The 16,877-nt window shown below is 39.5% G+C and overlaps 1 protein-coding gene across 1 annotated transcript in view; it reads right to left on the bottom strand.

Moving 5' to 3' along the window:
• Positions 1 to 16,877, bottom strand: part of LOC128734422 (serine/arginine repetitive matrix protein 2) — a 40,969-nt gene that overhangs the window by 14,309 nt on the left and 9,783 nt on the right. The gene's annotated exons all lie outside the window — the stretch shown is intronic.

Below are 16,877 nucleotides of genomic sequence, written 5' to 3'. Positions count from 1 at the left end.
TGGGATATGATAAGCGTTAGCGTGAAGGTTTTCATGCAAGCTTTGCATGAATTACGTGTGCCGGAGAATTTGTCTATATTTGAATAAGAGAGAACCCCCAAAACGGCCTAAAAAGATGTAGCATGCAACCTCCTTTTTTCAAACACAATAGCAAAAGCACTGTTATGTTTGTATTAAATTAAGTTTGAAGTAACTGTAGGTATGTATTTAAACAGTCAATTTAACAGTCACGCGAGCAACCATGATTTACTAAACGAATTCCGTAAAGTCCGATGAAATACCAACTCTCGTACGTAGGAATACAGAGGAAATAATGGTTATACATAATCACACGGTACGCCGTTTAAAAATTAACCATTTTAACTCAATTCTAGGTGTACCGGTTACAATGTTACCACTCCAGAAAATCAATACAAGACAAGATAGCATAAATCATGAAACGAGAGCAAGTTCCAGCAAAATACGTTATCCAAATTAGTTTCACCATTTTAATTCGAATCAAAGAGGAAGCTAGTACCGCACTATGTAATTCACTTTCATCTTGCGCTTCTTGTTTTCTTGAAAAAAATATCACTTCTAAATTAGTTGTAGAGCGCATCACGGTAGTTAGTCCTGGCGCTAATTGCTTTTTTTCACTTCAAACCTACCTGACCACACTGTGCATCTCTTTCGTGCAGAACGGTACCGTAGCACCTGCCGGCGGCACAGTCCGGAAGGAGGACTCTTGCGATGGAATAGGCCTTGGAGGAAGACACTGCGTCGTCAGGTGTCGTCCCTGCGACCGACGATGCTGAGGCGGCAGCTGATTATGGCGATGGTAGCTTTTATGGCACTGGTTTTGATAATGATGCTGCTGCGGGTCCTGTTGATGATGAAAGTAGTAGGTCGAAGGTTGAAAGTCAAATTCCGGTGGCGCGCAGCCTCTGCTGGATCCGGAAGGTGATTCCACAACTATTAGAGGAGATTCGCTTTCCGGAGGATTTATTGATATTGAACCGAACTGCGAGGAGTTTTGATATGCTGCCAGACTCTTCGACTGCTGGTACTGTTGTTGCAAAGGATTTTCATGTTGCTGAGGGTGTTGGTGTAGACGAGGGTGATTGTTGTTTAGGGAACATGCGCACTGACAGCAGCACTGTTTCGCGTTCGTTCCATGATGCAGTCCCAACGAAAGTTGTCGGTATCTCGGCGGAAAATATAATGCCGGATGAGACTGATGCAGGTGTTGCAAGCGACGAAGCTTTTTCAAGTACCGCTTCTTATTATTATTCACGGCGGCTTTACGCTTTGAAAAATAGTTGTTGTTTTTAGCACGTTTATTCACCTGTATCAATGATTTCATTTTTGGCTCCGTGATTGATTCGGAAGACGTTGAACTAGACTGTTGCTCCGGTATTAGCTCTGCAGGATTGGTTGAGGAATCCGGTGTGACTCCAATATTTTCTTCATTTTCGTGTGTGGCATCATTTGAGGAATCTTTTTTGCCATCGTCATTGTTGCGAACGTCATGTTCAAAAAAATTCTTATCCTTCTTGCTTTTGTTGGCTTTCTTCATAGCAGCTAACCTGCGCCGGAATTTATCCGCTGGTGAAAGCTTCTTCATTTTCACCCAAAACAAATTTCTTATCAAAATGGAAGACTGATTTTTATTCACTGCTGATCCTAGCACTATTGGAAGACGTTGGATCTTGTAAACTTTTAGTCCCTTCTTCTTACATTACTAATCAACTATACTAGAGCGCTGTTGGAGAAACAGCTGGAAGACTATGGATTATTGCACCTTTCTCAAAGGTTACATCACCTTCTATTCATTGTATCTCATCTAACCCTTATTTCACCTTTTTCTATTAGTTTACATTAACTATCTTCTAATCTTCTCATTTTGCACAAACACCTTCACAGCGGGAACTGCTTCTAATTGAAAACTGAACTGATATTCATCGAGTTCCATTTTGCTCCTTCAGCAGGATGCTGCGTGACTCTTCCAGAAAGCGTACGACGATGGAAATTATCGATCGATTCTAAATTAGGACTTTTGTTCGCAAAAGCACGTTACTCGAAATGCAGAAATCAAACAAACACCAAATGTAAAACACAGAATCACTGTTTCCTATTGAAATTACACTAAAGACTGCCGAAATACAGCGACAAACAAACAGCTTTAAACGAGATGCATTTGAACGGTTGTGTGGCCATCTTTGAAATGACACCGACCGTGGGTGAGGTGGTGTCGACTGGTCTACGAACGCAACAACAATACCACCCAACCCAACCCAGCCCAACCCCCACCCACAGCCACAGGGACTGCTGAAAGAGCAGCAGCTCGATGAACGAGACGGACAAGGATGAAGGATGAAAACTTTTGGCACAGCTGAAAATTCACCATTGACGTTGGTCGTTGTAGTGGTTGCTCGTTGTTGGCATTTGCTGTGTTGATTTGAGTGAAATGCTGCTAGTGTGGTAATTAAGATTGTGTAGAACAGATTACCATAAAATAGGTCGATTGCCGTGATTTATTAATATAAATATTCCATTTAACCAGCAGGACTGTTTTGCGAAATTATTGGGCTCAATGTACTATTGAATGCTATACAACCATAAAAAATATTGGGGAGTGGTAAAACCTTGTTAAAACGATTAAACCTAACTCGAAAAGCACCAATTCATTTACTGAAGTTTGTGGAGCGTCTTAGTAGAGTTCGAAAACAGACACCGAGGAAGCCTGCAAGTCATAGGCGAAATACGTATCTGTCAAGAATAAATATACATAGTAGAATTAAATTGGATCAGTTTTCTTTTTTCTTTTAATTTAATATCAATTCATTTGAAAAACATCAGGAGAGCTGAATATTATCGATTTCAGACCGTGAACATCAGGAGAGCTGTGAAGAAGTCACATACGGCCCATTTTGCCTGATTATCTCCTAGATCCACAGAAACACGTTCATTTGCTATTGCGTAAAAATGCGTAATTTTTCAACAACGGTGTCTTTAGGGAAGCTTATCTATAAAATATAGCGCATCTTCTTACACTATTAGGCTGACCATAAATTCACCTATTAGGGTCACCTGATTCACCAAATTCACCTAAAATGGTCAACTTTGCCGAATATAGTAACTATGTATCTCTCAGGAACGTGCTGCTCGAGCCAAAGATGCTGATACCTGATCTCTCACTAGTTGAGGGATATACTAATTTGTTTAAAAATAACCCTTAAAATCAAGCAGCTTGAGAAGTCCAAATTTTTGCAAGTCGATAATTTTTTTTTATATCATTTATACCGTTGCATGATTCAAGGCTACTTTGTATAGGGTAACCAACCTATTTTGGACCCCATCAGCAGCTGTACATAATTTGGACACTTCCATTTGATTTTGCTGTAAGTGTCCAAATTATGAACAGCTGTTGAGGGGGTCCAAAATACGTTGGTTACCGTACAAGTGAGTTGAAGTTCACTATTGGGGGACGTACAAAAAAAATCGGTCGTAAAAAAAGTGAACGTTAATTCAAATTTTGGACGTAAAACAAGAGGACGTTAATTCAAATTTTGGACGTAAAAAAAGTGGACGTTAATTCGAATTTTGGACGTAAAAAGAAATGATGTTATTTCGGATTTTCTAAAACCACCTAATGATTTTTGACGACGACGTTAATTCAAATTTTGGACGTAAAAAAAGTGGACGTCAATACAAATTTTGGATGTAAAACGAGAGGACGTTAATTCAAATAACGTTCGAAAAGGTGACGTAAAACAAAATCACGTAAAATGAATGGACGTAAAACGAGATTCTAGTGTAAACATTGGCATTACTACGTATCCTTCCAGCCTTGTCTTGTCCATTATTTTCGAAAGAAATTAATCTAAAGAGACAAGGTAAAGAATTGCAAGCAACTAACTGACGCAAAGCAGTAAATGAAACGATCAAACCTATTCTCGGATAAAAGGGCCGCTAATCTTCCTCGCTTTGAGAATTGCTGCGATACGTCACATGCACAAATATCCCCTCAGCCTGTTTCCGTGCAAGACAACAGCTCCGAACAAATTCTTGCAGTACCTATATGGATACAATCTAGCAGAAGGAAAGGATGACCGCTCACTTTTCTTTGACGTTTAACTTTCAGGATATAAATTTAGACTCAATGCTTGAAGATTAAATCGGTTGAAGAAAAGGGGTGGTTTTCCGGTCTGACGTACTTCCCAAGCACAGATATCAAATTGATATAGGTTTAAAAGTCGTAAAGATTTTTCGACCTGTTGGGATGGGGAGTTTATGTCACTTTTATGCAAAAAACACGTTCAAACTTTGATGACGTCTTTTCCAATCATTTCAGTTTTTCAATAGTGTACACTTACAAATTAATAGTGTTCTTCATTTGGGCCAACGCGTAGAAGATGTTCCGATCGATTGAAGCAAAAAATGAAAATCGATCGGGAAACCGCTAAGCTATTAGCGTTCAAAATCTGACCACTTTTCTGGAAAGGTTTTTTGGAACTAGCCAAACCGTGCCGTAAGACGTAGTCCCTTATCAAAAGATGGTTCAAAGAATAAAATTTTTGTCGACCTGACGGGTGTCCCTCATTCGAGGTAGTCATTCGTTTAGCATGTCCTGAAAACATGTACAGTAAGGAGGGGCAAAAGTGCGATGGGGGTAAAAGTGCGATTCACTGATTTATCAGTGCAGATTCCAAGTAAATCAACTACTTTGGCATATATTGGTGACAACTTTAATAGCTTGAATCTATCGTAAACATTTGTTGTTTACGAAGCATGGTTGCTTAGTTATGTGCAAATGTTGTTTTAGAGTAATTTTGATGTAATTTTTCGTTATACGGCGAATACGATATCAACAGAAGGATATTGCTTGTTGAAAAATTGTAGCAGCATTTCACATCTCGCACATATCTCTCTTGAAAATGCAGTGAAAAGAATTAACAAAATATATTTCGCTTTTCCATAGTTTGATCAAACCCTATCAAGCGCCTAGCGGGCAAAAGTGTGATTCATGGACGGGGCAAAAGTGCGAATCATGAACGGGGCAAAATGCATAGGTAATTATATACAGTTTTAGGCACTGTATTACAGATACTAGAAATGGAAGATCTGCCAAAAACTGTGTTCTCTACAGATGCTGGCCGAAAGGAAACAGTGTCTATTCACTGGTGAAACAAAAAACACGTTTGGTAAAGTTTCGATCTGACGGAGGCTGCAGTACGCTAGCGGAAAACAGGAAAGGTGCAAAGTGAGAATATTCCTTACCAAAACATATCGCAGATTGAAGATATTATCGTTTTGTTAGCTACTGCTGTGCTAATTTCATGGATTCGAACTTCGCACTTTTGTCCCGCGGTATTCGTACTTTTGCCCCGCTAGTGGGGTAAAAGTGCGATTCGGCACCTAATCCGAAATCAAAGAGGGATTTGTTTTGCATAACACTATTACTGCACATGATTTATAGTTGAATGTGAAGATATTGAGTTATTGCGTCAATATAAAATATATTTTATTACTGTGTTTCTTTTTATCTCATGAAAATTGATGACAACTTTAAACATCGCACTTAACCCTCCGTTACTCGCGCTGTTGTATTTTGTACAACGCCTGTGAACCAGGCGATAAAGTTAACATCTCGGTATATTTCGGGATTCCAGCAAAAAAGAAAATAACTGTTTTCAGCAAAGTTGATCCGTAGACTAAGATCTTTTAATCGGTGGAAAAAGTTTCATAAGTTTTTCACCAAGTGACATTAGTATTCGAGTGAATTCTGTTAGGTTTTATCATGCCTATAAATCGAAGCTGGCGCGAGTAACGAAAGGTTAAGCCTCGCCCTACTCTAATAGACGGAAACAGCTAGTGGTGTTCCGGCCAGCTACAAACTGTATGATGCTCTACAAGTGGTTTATTTACTATTCCCTAGAGTGCTTCCAATAATTTCAATCATTAGAGTTTTGGTACTAGTACGGTGAAGGTGTCAAAATTAAGTTAAGTAGTATTATGGAGTTTGAAGAAGTAACGTTACAAGTGAAGTCTTATTGGAAATAGTTTAATAATACTTGCCGACGTTTTTTATACCAACGCTTCAGCCAGTTCTTTTAACAAATTGCGGGTCGCGGCAGATGCATGTGCAAGGTATGTTTACAACATTTCAAGATTTGACAGAGTATCCCACTACTTAAACAGCTTAATAGTGTGTCCATTTACAAAATTCTATGAGTTTCGGTCATGTATCACTAGCTTCAAAATTGTACGTACTGGGAAGCTAGAACCACTACGCAACACTCGTACTATAAACTTCCGCATTCCTCAGCATAGCTTTGCCTATTATGGCCAATCCTTGCTTGTTAGAGGCATTTTCAATTGGAACTTTCTCCCACAGACTTTGAAATCCAGTTTATCTACGTCTATTTTTAGATAGAATCTTTTGTCAAGGCTCAGTCGCACGAACAATGCAATTGAAAATTGAAAATGAAATATACAGCAGAGTATTTAATTTTGAGTAGAAATAGAATTTTTGCATTGCCTAAGGTCCAACAGATTGTAACATTAAAAAAGACAACATGTCTTACGTTGCATTATTTGATAAATAAATAAATAACAGGCAACATCATCGAAGCCATCAAGCTATTTTTATGACTATTTTTTCATGATAGCTCACTCAAAAAAACCTGAAGTTTTAATTTACATGTAAGAACTGTCTAAAAAATTGTTCAAGAAATCTTTTCTGAACCCCTTGTTTCAACACATTGTCCATATTGTCCAAAATTTATAACTAATCTAAATTTTATAACTAATCCAGCTTATTGTAATCGAATGATTTCATCGGTCTTGTTTAAGCATGTTCTGCAAAATAAATGATGATGATGATGGTCCCGCCGCATACCCCCACAAAGGATTGAGCAAGACGTGATATCTATGAGATAATTATTATTATAACAATATGAACCAGTTATGCAAAAAAACGAACTGGTTTTATATACAGATATAAGAAGTCAAAGTCATTTATATCCGTATGTCGCGCGCGAGGCTCAAACTTTTGTAGACTACTTTTGTATTTTTTTAAAATTATAATATGAAAGAAAAAAATCCATCATCACCATCGTGGCGAACATAGTAGTTACTGTGGCATTACAAGAATAAAGAAATAAATAAATTAAGAAAAAATATGAATACAATTTCAATTACAATGAGATCATTCGTAAAAAAAAAACTTCGTCAGTTACAATCTTCTATTCAATAAAATAAATAAATAAATAATCCTAAAATGAAATAGTCTGTTCAATACGTCGTCAGTTATAATCTAAGTCAATAAATATTTTTAAAAAACTGATTTTACGTGTGAAATACATTTCCTCTTAAACTCTGCAAGCGTTGACGCACGTTTAATGTGTCTTGGCATCGAATTGAAAACATTTATTCCTTTATAAAATAACGAATTTTGTGAAGCACCTGACAAGAAATTTGGTGTTCTTACTTCATCCGCGTTTCTAGTATTATATCTATGATAGTCTCTTCCTCTTTCAATTCGATTACACAAATACTGAGGCAGCAAACCGTTGACTACTTTATAAATGAACACCATAGTCAGATAAACAATTCGCTGCTTCACTGACAACCATCGCAAAACGTCTAGCATTAAAACCGAGGAAGTAAATCTGTCACATCTTAAAATTAAACGCATAATTTTGTTCTGCACCGTAAATACCGCAAAGATTAAAAAGAAATTACAGTAGACAGAAAAAAAACTAGCCTAGACTAGAAAAATACTAAATACTGTCAGTAGCATCGTTGCACTAGCTCCATAATGGTCTTGTACTCTAACAGCCGACCGCAAATCTATCGATAAAGAAGGGTCAGGTCTTAAGAGACGTTTAAATCCAAGGCTTTGCTTTTTTATAAAAGGGAATAATAAACTTGTATATCACAAACTTTTTTATATTGTATGCATATTATTTTCTAAAAGTGTATGCTTGTATCTGGGACGAGGAAGTATGTCGATGGTAATGCCATATTTTCGTCCGGATCTTTAGTTTTGAAAAATCTTTTCCATCGGCAAATTCAGCAAACATTAACTCAAGTGTCAATATAAAATCTGTAAATTTTATAAAATATCTGTTAAGATTTGTACATGGCGGTCTTCCCCATTTTTGTTGGAATTGTACCTTTGTAGCCAAGCAAAGCCTGGGTGCTAATTCCGTTATCGAAATTTGACCTTCTGTTTTTATACGACCGACTTCGCAACCAGGTGTTAGAATACAGCACAGCGCGGGGTCAGTGCTACGATCCTATTGACTCTAACAGCCTCTCCCAGCCGGGATTCGAACATACGACGACTGGCTAATTAGACCAGCGTGTTACCTCGAGGCCAAATGGGAGGGGAAATTGTACCTTTGTATACATGGTTAAAAAAATGGTGCACAAAATGACGATAGTAATGATAATTAATTCATTCAATTTAAATATTTTTAATCCTGCTGATGTAAGGTATTCGTCAGTTGTAACATCATAGAAAAAGCGTAAACCGATTTTGACATAAGGCATTCAATTTCCATAGCACAATCTGCAATAAACTGTTCTGTATAAAAAACGCTCATAAAACCTATAATTTTCATACATGTTATTATTATTCAGATCTATAAGCAATTTTAATTTAAATTGCAATAAAAAAACTCGTCTACAAAGTAACAGTGCAACTAGATAAAACCGTGAGAAATTAAGTGCCATTTCGAGCGATAAATGTCGTAATAAAGGGCTACACACTCACAGAAGAAATAAAAAATTCTTCCATTCACAGTGAACCACTATTTGTCTTCACAGTGCAATCAGCGAGCAAGCAAGCAAGCAGGGAACACCCAGTCATCATCAAATGCATCTCGTCGCAGCCGGCATCTACTAACATAAACAGACAGCAGCGTCAAAGCTACTTGATACAAAACAAATCCACCCTTACAATTCCTGGATTGCCTGCCGTTCGTTCGTACTATGTTGTTATGCTCTCGATTCGTCAACCACGTTTTCCTGCGCTCTCTCGTTGCCGCTCATCTATAACCCAACATTAAAAACATTATTACCGCACATAAACGCGGCGAGAGCACAATGTAGCTGGATATATAGCATCGTTATAGTTATATTAAAATGACTCTCACGTTCACTTTGACGCATGTACCAGGTCAGTCTGAATGTGTGTCGGTTTTATTCTGTTTCTTCAGCCATTTTCAATTTGACTGCCAGTCCGATCGGTATAATTCCTTTCGAGAGCCAAACATTTGGTGTGCTACTTCTAGAGTAAAAAACAAAGTTTTCAAAAATATTCTACATTTTTTTGGTGAAATGAGTGACAAAGACTCACTCGAGCCAGAAGGCATTGAAATAGAACCTCTGGACGAGTACGAATGTCTGGAGCTAGAAAAAATAATCATCAACGAATGGGGAATGCAACGAAGTTCATTGAACAGAATGATTTGTAAGTATAATCTGATAAATTCTTTTTGAACATGCCTGTAAGCAGGAAAGTGCGCATGCTCATAGCAGATTCGAAATGCTGTGCTGGTTTCAACGTTTATTTGAATTGCAGATTGCGGCATCACGGTACGATGTCTGGAGGTGATACAAGATGCGGAGTTAAATGAACTATTCAATGACCCACGAATGCTGGGTCAGAAGATTGTCTTCAAGCACAAGGTGAAAGAGTTGCAGGCAAATGCAGCATTTCAGATTGTTAGTGCGCGAAAAAGGCGTCGTTTCTCTTCAGAAATTGGTAACATCAACAAGGTTGACGAACCCCGTGACGTATTGCAGTTTAATAAAAAAGTTAAAGTGGAGGAGGATTCCCTAGAGGACCCATCTTTCCTCGAACCAGTTCAATCGCTGGAATCATCCGATCAAGCTATTCCGATCCATGAGCTTCCAATCGAAAACGGAACCACTATCAAAGCGTCAACTGCTCATTCCGTGGCCGGTCATTTGCCGATACGAATTTCAGCCGATGGACTTCGGCAACTACTGCAGGCCAGTTGCCAGGGCCAATGGGTGCTTTCGTACTTCAACACGTACCACACGATGAATCGCAAGACGCAAGCTGCTCTCACGCACTGCATTGTGGAACAGTTCCTAGTGTATAACATCATGTTCTCCCACCGGCTAATGCGCCATTATGCTCACATCATTACACAATTGTTTCCCACCGAAAACGCGGAGGTCTACTACAAGCCGGCACAAACACTCGGCTGGAAGCGAACGTGCGCCTCGGGCAAACTGATGGACCGCTGGGCTAATCAACGGATGCGTCACAAGGATCGTTATCCCCAGCAGCGGCCACGGATCCTGGACGACATGTCCGACCAGCGAACGTTCGCCGAAATGTCACTGGTCATTGGGCGGGTGTGATGGATGGAATCGAGTGCACTGTAGGGTACTGGGCTTGATACACGTATACTTATCAACATAAGCAACAAATATTAAAAATAATTAGTAAGCCGAAAACTAGTCAGGAAAATAATTCAAAATCGATCATGCGTTACTTAATAAACTATTAGTATGCAGTTTATTGTCAAGTTTCATATTAAAATATCACATTCAAATGTATTTTCGTCATTCTTATTGCCTAACTCTCTGAATTTTGGGTTGTCGACAATGAATTCTATTTTACTTTTGAAATCTGAATGAATGTTTTTTTGCTGCCTCAAACTGCGTTTCGAACTTAGATTTTCTCCAGCGTCTAAGATTTAGTCGATACGCAAGATGGAAAATATTTTGAAAATTTCGGATTCGAACATTTCAATAGAATAACATGAAAAATATAATGAAGAGTTAGAATGAACTTTCATTTGCTGGCTGATGGCCAGCGATTTCCCACTGTGCAATAGGGTAATATAGAATTTAGCACAAAAGAAGGGTAACCTGTACGACCATTGGTTTCTCAAAGCAGACTCAGTAACATTGCGGCCACAAAGTCCCTTAAATTATACTTAAGTATAAATTTAAACACTTACACATTAAAAGCGACAAAAAATGAATTTTACAAATTTTAACATTTAATGACATATTACAATTCGCCGCCTCCAACAACATGACCATACGTAATATATTTTTCCAGCATAACCTCTACCATCGGTACACCCGGAGGTCGCCCAACCAGACGGAATCACAAATCGACCACGTTCTGATAGATGGTCGGCACTTTTCAGACATTATCGACGTCAGAACCTATCTGGCGCCAACACTGATTCGGATTACTACTTAGTGATGGTAAGGATACGATATCGGCCTCCGCCACGCGACTGAAGCAACCGGATGTCGTCAAAAGCTACGTGTTATCTCTTGAAACCGCGCTGTCGGAATAAGGTGAGCTGGAAGAAGCCCCTCTTGACGACTGTTGGAATGCCACGAAACAGCCATTAACAGCGTAGCGGAGAACGTCCTGGGTCGTGTGGCGCCGAATCGACGTAACGAATGGTTTGACGAGGAGTGTCAGAAGATATTGGATGATAAGAACGCAGCGCGGGTACAAATGCTGTGTAGAGCCACCCGTCAGAATGCCGAGCGATACAAACGATACAAACAAAAGAAGAAGCGCCACCAGGAGGAGAAGGAGTGCGAAGAACTCAAGCAGCTGTACCGCTTTCACGAAACACGGAAGTTCTATCACAAACGCAACGGATCTCGCAAAGGCTTTGTGCCGCAGGCCGAAATGTGCAGAGATAAAGATGGAGGTATCTTGACTGACAAGCGTGCGGTGATCGAAAGGTGGAAGCAGCACTACGATGAACACCTGAATGGCGTGCAGGCGGAAGACCATAACAGCGGAGGAAGAGACAACGTTGGTGTAGCAAGCAACGAAGACGTGCCACTCCCATCGATAAGGGTAGTTAAAGAAGCCATCCAGCGGTTGAAGAACAACAAAGCAGTTGGCCGGCTGTCTGTATCAACTGATTGTCAAGATTTGAGATACAGGACAACTACCGGAGGGGTGGAAAGACGTAGATATTTGCCCTATACCCAAGCAAGGCGATAAGATAGATTGTGAGAACTACCGAACGATCACTATCCTGAATACCACCTACAAAGTGCTGTCCCAAGTCTTCTGCCATCGTCTATCGCTAATAGCCAAGTTCTCAGGCCGGCTTCATGGAGGGTCGGTTTACAATGGACCAAATCTGCACCCTGTGGCAGATCCTCCAGAAGTACTACGAATTCCGAGTTCCCACGCATCACCTGTTCAAAGATTTCAAAGCATCATATGATAGTGTAAACCGACAAGAGCTATTTTGGACGAAAACGGCTTTCCGGGTAAGCTTGCTAGTGAGTGCTGTGTGAGAATCTCGGGTGGATTGTTGAACCCATTCGAATCTCGCAGGGGACTTCGATAAGGAGATGGTCTTTCCTGCCCGCTATTCAACTTTGCGCTTGAAGGTGTTGTAAAACGGGCGGCGATCGAAATACGGGGCACGATTTTCACTTGTTTCCAGTCAATTTATCTGCTTTGCTGACGACGTGGATGCTGTCGGCAGAACATTTGAGGCGGTGGAAGATCAGTACACCAGACTAAAACGCGAAGCAGAGAAGATTGGGTTGAAGATAAATACTTCTAAAACGAAGTATATGCTGGCGGGCGAGAGCGAGCGCGACAGGGCCCGCTTGGGCAGAACCGTGGTTCTCGATGGGGAGTTTGAGGTAGTCGACGAGTACGTATACCTTGGCTCACTGGCATCAGAGGACAACAATACCAATCGTGAGATTAAAAGGCGTATTATCAGCGGAAGTCGGGCCTACTACGGACTCCACAAACACATGCGGTCGAACAATCTAAGCTCCTGTACAAAGTGCACACTGTACAAAACGCTTATTAGACCGGTTGTTCGCTACGAAACGTGGACACTGCTAGAAGAGGATCTACGAGCACTCGGAGTTTTCGAACGGCGGGTGCTAAGAACCATCTTTGGCGGCTTGCAAGAGAACGGTGTAGGCAAAGCGAGTATACAGAGAGTAGTTAAAGCTGGACGGACATGTTGGACAGGACATGTTGCTAGAATGTCGGACAACTATCCTGCAAAAATGGTTTTCGCACCGAATCCGGTTGGAACAAGACGAAGAGGGGCACAGCGAGCGAAGTGGCAAGACCAGGTGGAGCGAGATCTGGCGAGCACTGGGTGCCCGCGGAGCTGCAGACCAGCTGCACTGGACCGAAATAGATGAAGAGAAATTATCCTGCGCAGGCGTTGTCGTAAGACGTTAGGCCAATGAAGTAAGTACAAGTGACTGAGAGGCAAAGACGCCCCGAGTAAGATCGGGTAATCAACTAGTAATAAATAGTTCAAAATCATAAATACCCAACACAAGGCAAAATTGGCGGCTGCCAATGAAAATTTCGATAACTTTTTGAAATGATAAATTGTCAGGGATACCTGCATAGGGTATGTTACTGCTTCGTCCTAATTGCCTATTCCCGCCCTATCCAACACAAATTATTTGTTGTTTATTTAAAATTTTCCATCTGATAATGATGTCTTAATGAATAAAATTGGCTAATATATTAACGACCTAATTCTATTAATAAAATTCCTAGTCGGTTCGTTAAACTCAAAGTATTCTTCAATTGCCGTGAAAGCGCGAATGCATGCTGAAATCGGTTCATTGTATCCAAACAACGTTCGGTGGAAATTTGGTTGCAGTAGCGTCGTATTTCGAAGAGATCTGCTTGGTATGCGAAAGTTCAAAATTGAGAGTAGTTCACTATTTAGTATTTCACTATTAAGGAACTTGGCTATAAACAGTGCTTGCTGAATTTTCCGTCGTTGTTCCAGAGTATCAAGGCCCAAAAGTTATCAGAATCAGGATCACGCTAAGGCAAGTTTCTCAGCGCCAGACGTATAAACCGTTTCTTAACTCGCTTAACTCGCTCAATCCTAAGGCACCATGTGAGTTGGTGGACAGACGCATTTTTCAAAATTGGACGAACGAGTGCACAATACAATGACTTCCAGCAATACTGGTCCGAAAAGTCCTTCGCTACCTTGGCGGCACCGTCGATGTGGTAGTCGAATAATATTGGCTGGACCGTACGATGAAACGTGATCACTTGGCATTTTCCAACACCAATTCGCGAATGATATTAGCGAGTTTTGTAGGCGCCAACAGTCCTCTAGCGTGCGCACTGTTACGTACAACTTTAAATCGTCTGCATAAACGAGCTGGAAGCTACCGACCAAAGAGAAAGTAGCGCCATTGAAAAATAGAATGAACAGCAGTGGCCCAAAGCTGCTGAAAATGTCGACTAATCGTTTTAATTTCCGTCATTCATAAATGAAAATAACTCACGCAAGGCATTGTCGTTAATCCACAACCAGGAAAACTAGCCTGACCTGTAGAAATTTTGCAGAATAACATTTGTCATGCCGTCCTACACAAATACATGCGCGTTAGCTTCGTAAACATTGTTGTGATTTTTAGTTCGGACGATGAAAAATTTTGATGCACGAATTTTAAAATGGTACGACGAATTAAAGGAATAAACTCAGTTGCGAAATTTCAATAATATGCTTTAATAATCGCTTTTCAGTGATTTCAAAGTTCACGGATCGGAAGATAAGTGTGTTTTAGTCAAATCAGCACAAGAACTTTTGAAGTATTCATTAAATCCATCCAACAAATGATGAAAATTCGAATGGCTTTACTTCCTACGACGGGAATTAGAAATAAACCCTATGACATTTTATTTGTTTCGCTGCTTGCTTATCTACCATTACAGTTTACAAATAAAAAAATTCTTAACTTACAAAAGCTTACAAGATCGCTCAAAATTTCTAATTATCGGTGATTTTAATGCTAAACACCGGTCATGAAAGCACTCATTATATAATTCTAATAAAAATATTAGTTTTAATGATTTTATACCCAAACAGACCTGCATGTTTTTCTTCTGTTTCATCTACAATTGTACTGGTTCTCACAGATAAATGTCATATGTTCGCCTTAATGTTGCTAATAAGACAACATTAAATCATTCAACTTCGTTAGCTTGTATGGTGTTCCACAAGGGAGTAACATAGGACCGCTATATTATCCGGCCTAGTTTTACGTTCGTTTATGCTGATGATCTGAAACTATTTCTTGCCGTACAAACTATGATGAACTGCATTGAGCTGTAACAGGTTCTGAAATCTTTCAGTAACTAGTGCTAGCACAAGTTACTGACTATTAACGTGTCGAAATTTATTGTGATTTCTGTCTCACGTAAGAAAAACCCAATGTTTGATATATAACTTTTTCAAATTTTGCTTGGCTTAGACGGTGTTGTCAAATGAATCAAAATTTAGTCCATTAAAAAATTGGAAAACTATGTTCTAAATGTTGAAAAATTTCCAAAATATTTTTTATCATTTTCTGATTCATTATCTTTCGGCAATAAATGTTTCACGGTAGTATTATTACCGAAAAACTAAAGATTAACGACGGCACATAACCGGCCGTTAGAATTTTGACCATAACTCGACTAAAAACATTGGAAAATGGAAATTTTGGTAAAAAACTTTTCCCAATGATATTTCCAAATTAACGGGGATTCTTCCAGTTTGGTACAAAGGAACAAACTGCGAGTTCAGTAAGTGCTGTTTAATAACTATCCAACTTTCCGCTCTTTTCCTTTTACGTCTCACCCCGCCGCCCTGTGGATTACTATAAACACCTTTATTTCTATACTTTCTTCTGCCATGTTTTCAGATTTTTATCTCTGCTGGACAATGTATGGGGCCAATGGGTTAGCTTGACACGTAGGTTTGAATCCCAATTAGCAGAAAGATGTAACTGCGGGATCAAACAAATCCTAGTTATAGCAATTATGCCCCTAATAGTATTGAAGGGTCACATGATTATTTTTTTATTGGGGCTGCCTATAAGCTTCATGTTGATATGTTAACATGAATTAAAAATTAAAATACACATTAATATTTAACTTAGCATCATTGTTTAATACGTTTGGCAAATGAATGATTTATTTGATAAAAGAAAATCGAGAACTCCAAACAGTTGGCGTCGCTAATTAACAATATGAACGAAAGAAGGACGGAAGTAATACGGAAAAGCAATTTTTGAGATAAATTTCAATTTTATCCACATCATGTTTGGTAATGACTCAGACAAAAACCACCCAATAACGATTATCATTGGCTGCATCGGTCGGTTCCGCTGGCAGATTTAATTGAAATTGTCATAAATCTTGCTTTTATGCACCAACACATAGTTGTCCCCATAGTTAAATGGGTTAAATACATGCAAGCCAAAACACAAAAATCATAAGCCGCTAGTCTTGTGCCCTGTGCTGAAAGAAACTGCCTCGACAAAATACATAGTCAACTCAATACACCATAGAACTTACGAGTAGTAAAATCCGCCTTGCTTGGTGGTACAATGAATAGCTTTCTTTATACTTACAAATACAATACGAAAGGAATAGATCTAAACAAGTCATTCCCCTTCATCGCCCAGGCCAGACCAAGCAGTACACATTTTAAAATGAACTTTATCTCTTCCATACCAAATTCCCAATTTTCTTCCCCGGGCTCTTTGTGTCTTCCCGCGCCGCACAGCCTCAGCAGTTGGGTAGCTAGAAACTGTGCACATACATAGCGCACCGATCACATCGACCGTCGTGTATTTGAATGTAACATTTTACTATTATATCAACTATCGAGGAGTTCAACATTTATTATTATTATTCTTTTAACGTGTCGTTCGTTATACCCAGCATGCTTGTTTATGCTCTCTTCGTCGCTCTCGTTGCGTAGAACGTATTTACTTCTCTGTTCTCTCGAACGTGCAGGCCGTTCGCGCCATGTGGGCGAGAGCGAGAGCGAGAATCAATCGGGTATAATAATAATAAATTT

Source organism: Sabethes cyaneus, chromosome 2 (genome assembly GCF_943734655.1).
Source record: "Sabethes cyaneus chromosome 2, idSabCyanKW18_F2, whole genome shotgun sequence".
Taxonomy (NCBI): domain Eukaryota; kingdom Metazoa; phylum Arthropoda; class Insecta; order Diptera; family Culicidae; genus Sabethes; species Sabethes cyaneus.
The sequence above is the reverse complement of the archived record's forward strand: the minus strand, read 5'-3'. Positions and strand labels throughout refer to the sequence as shown.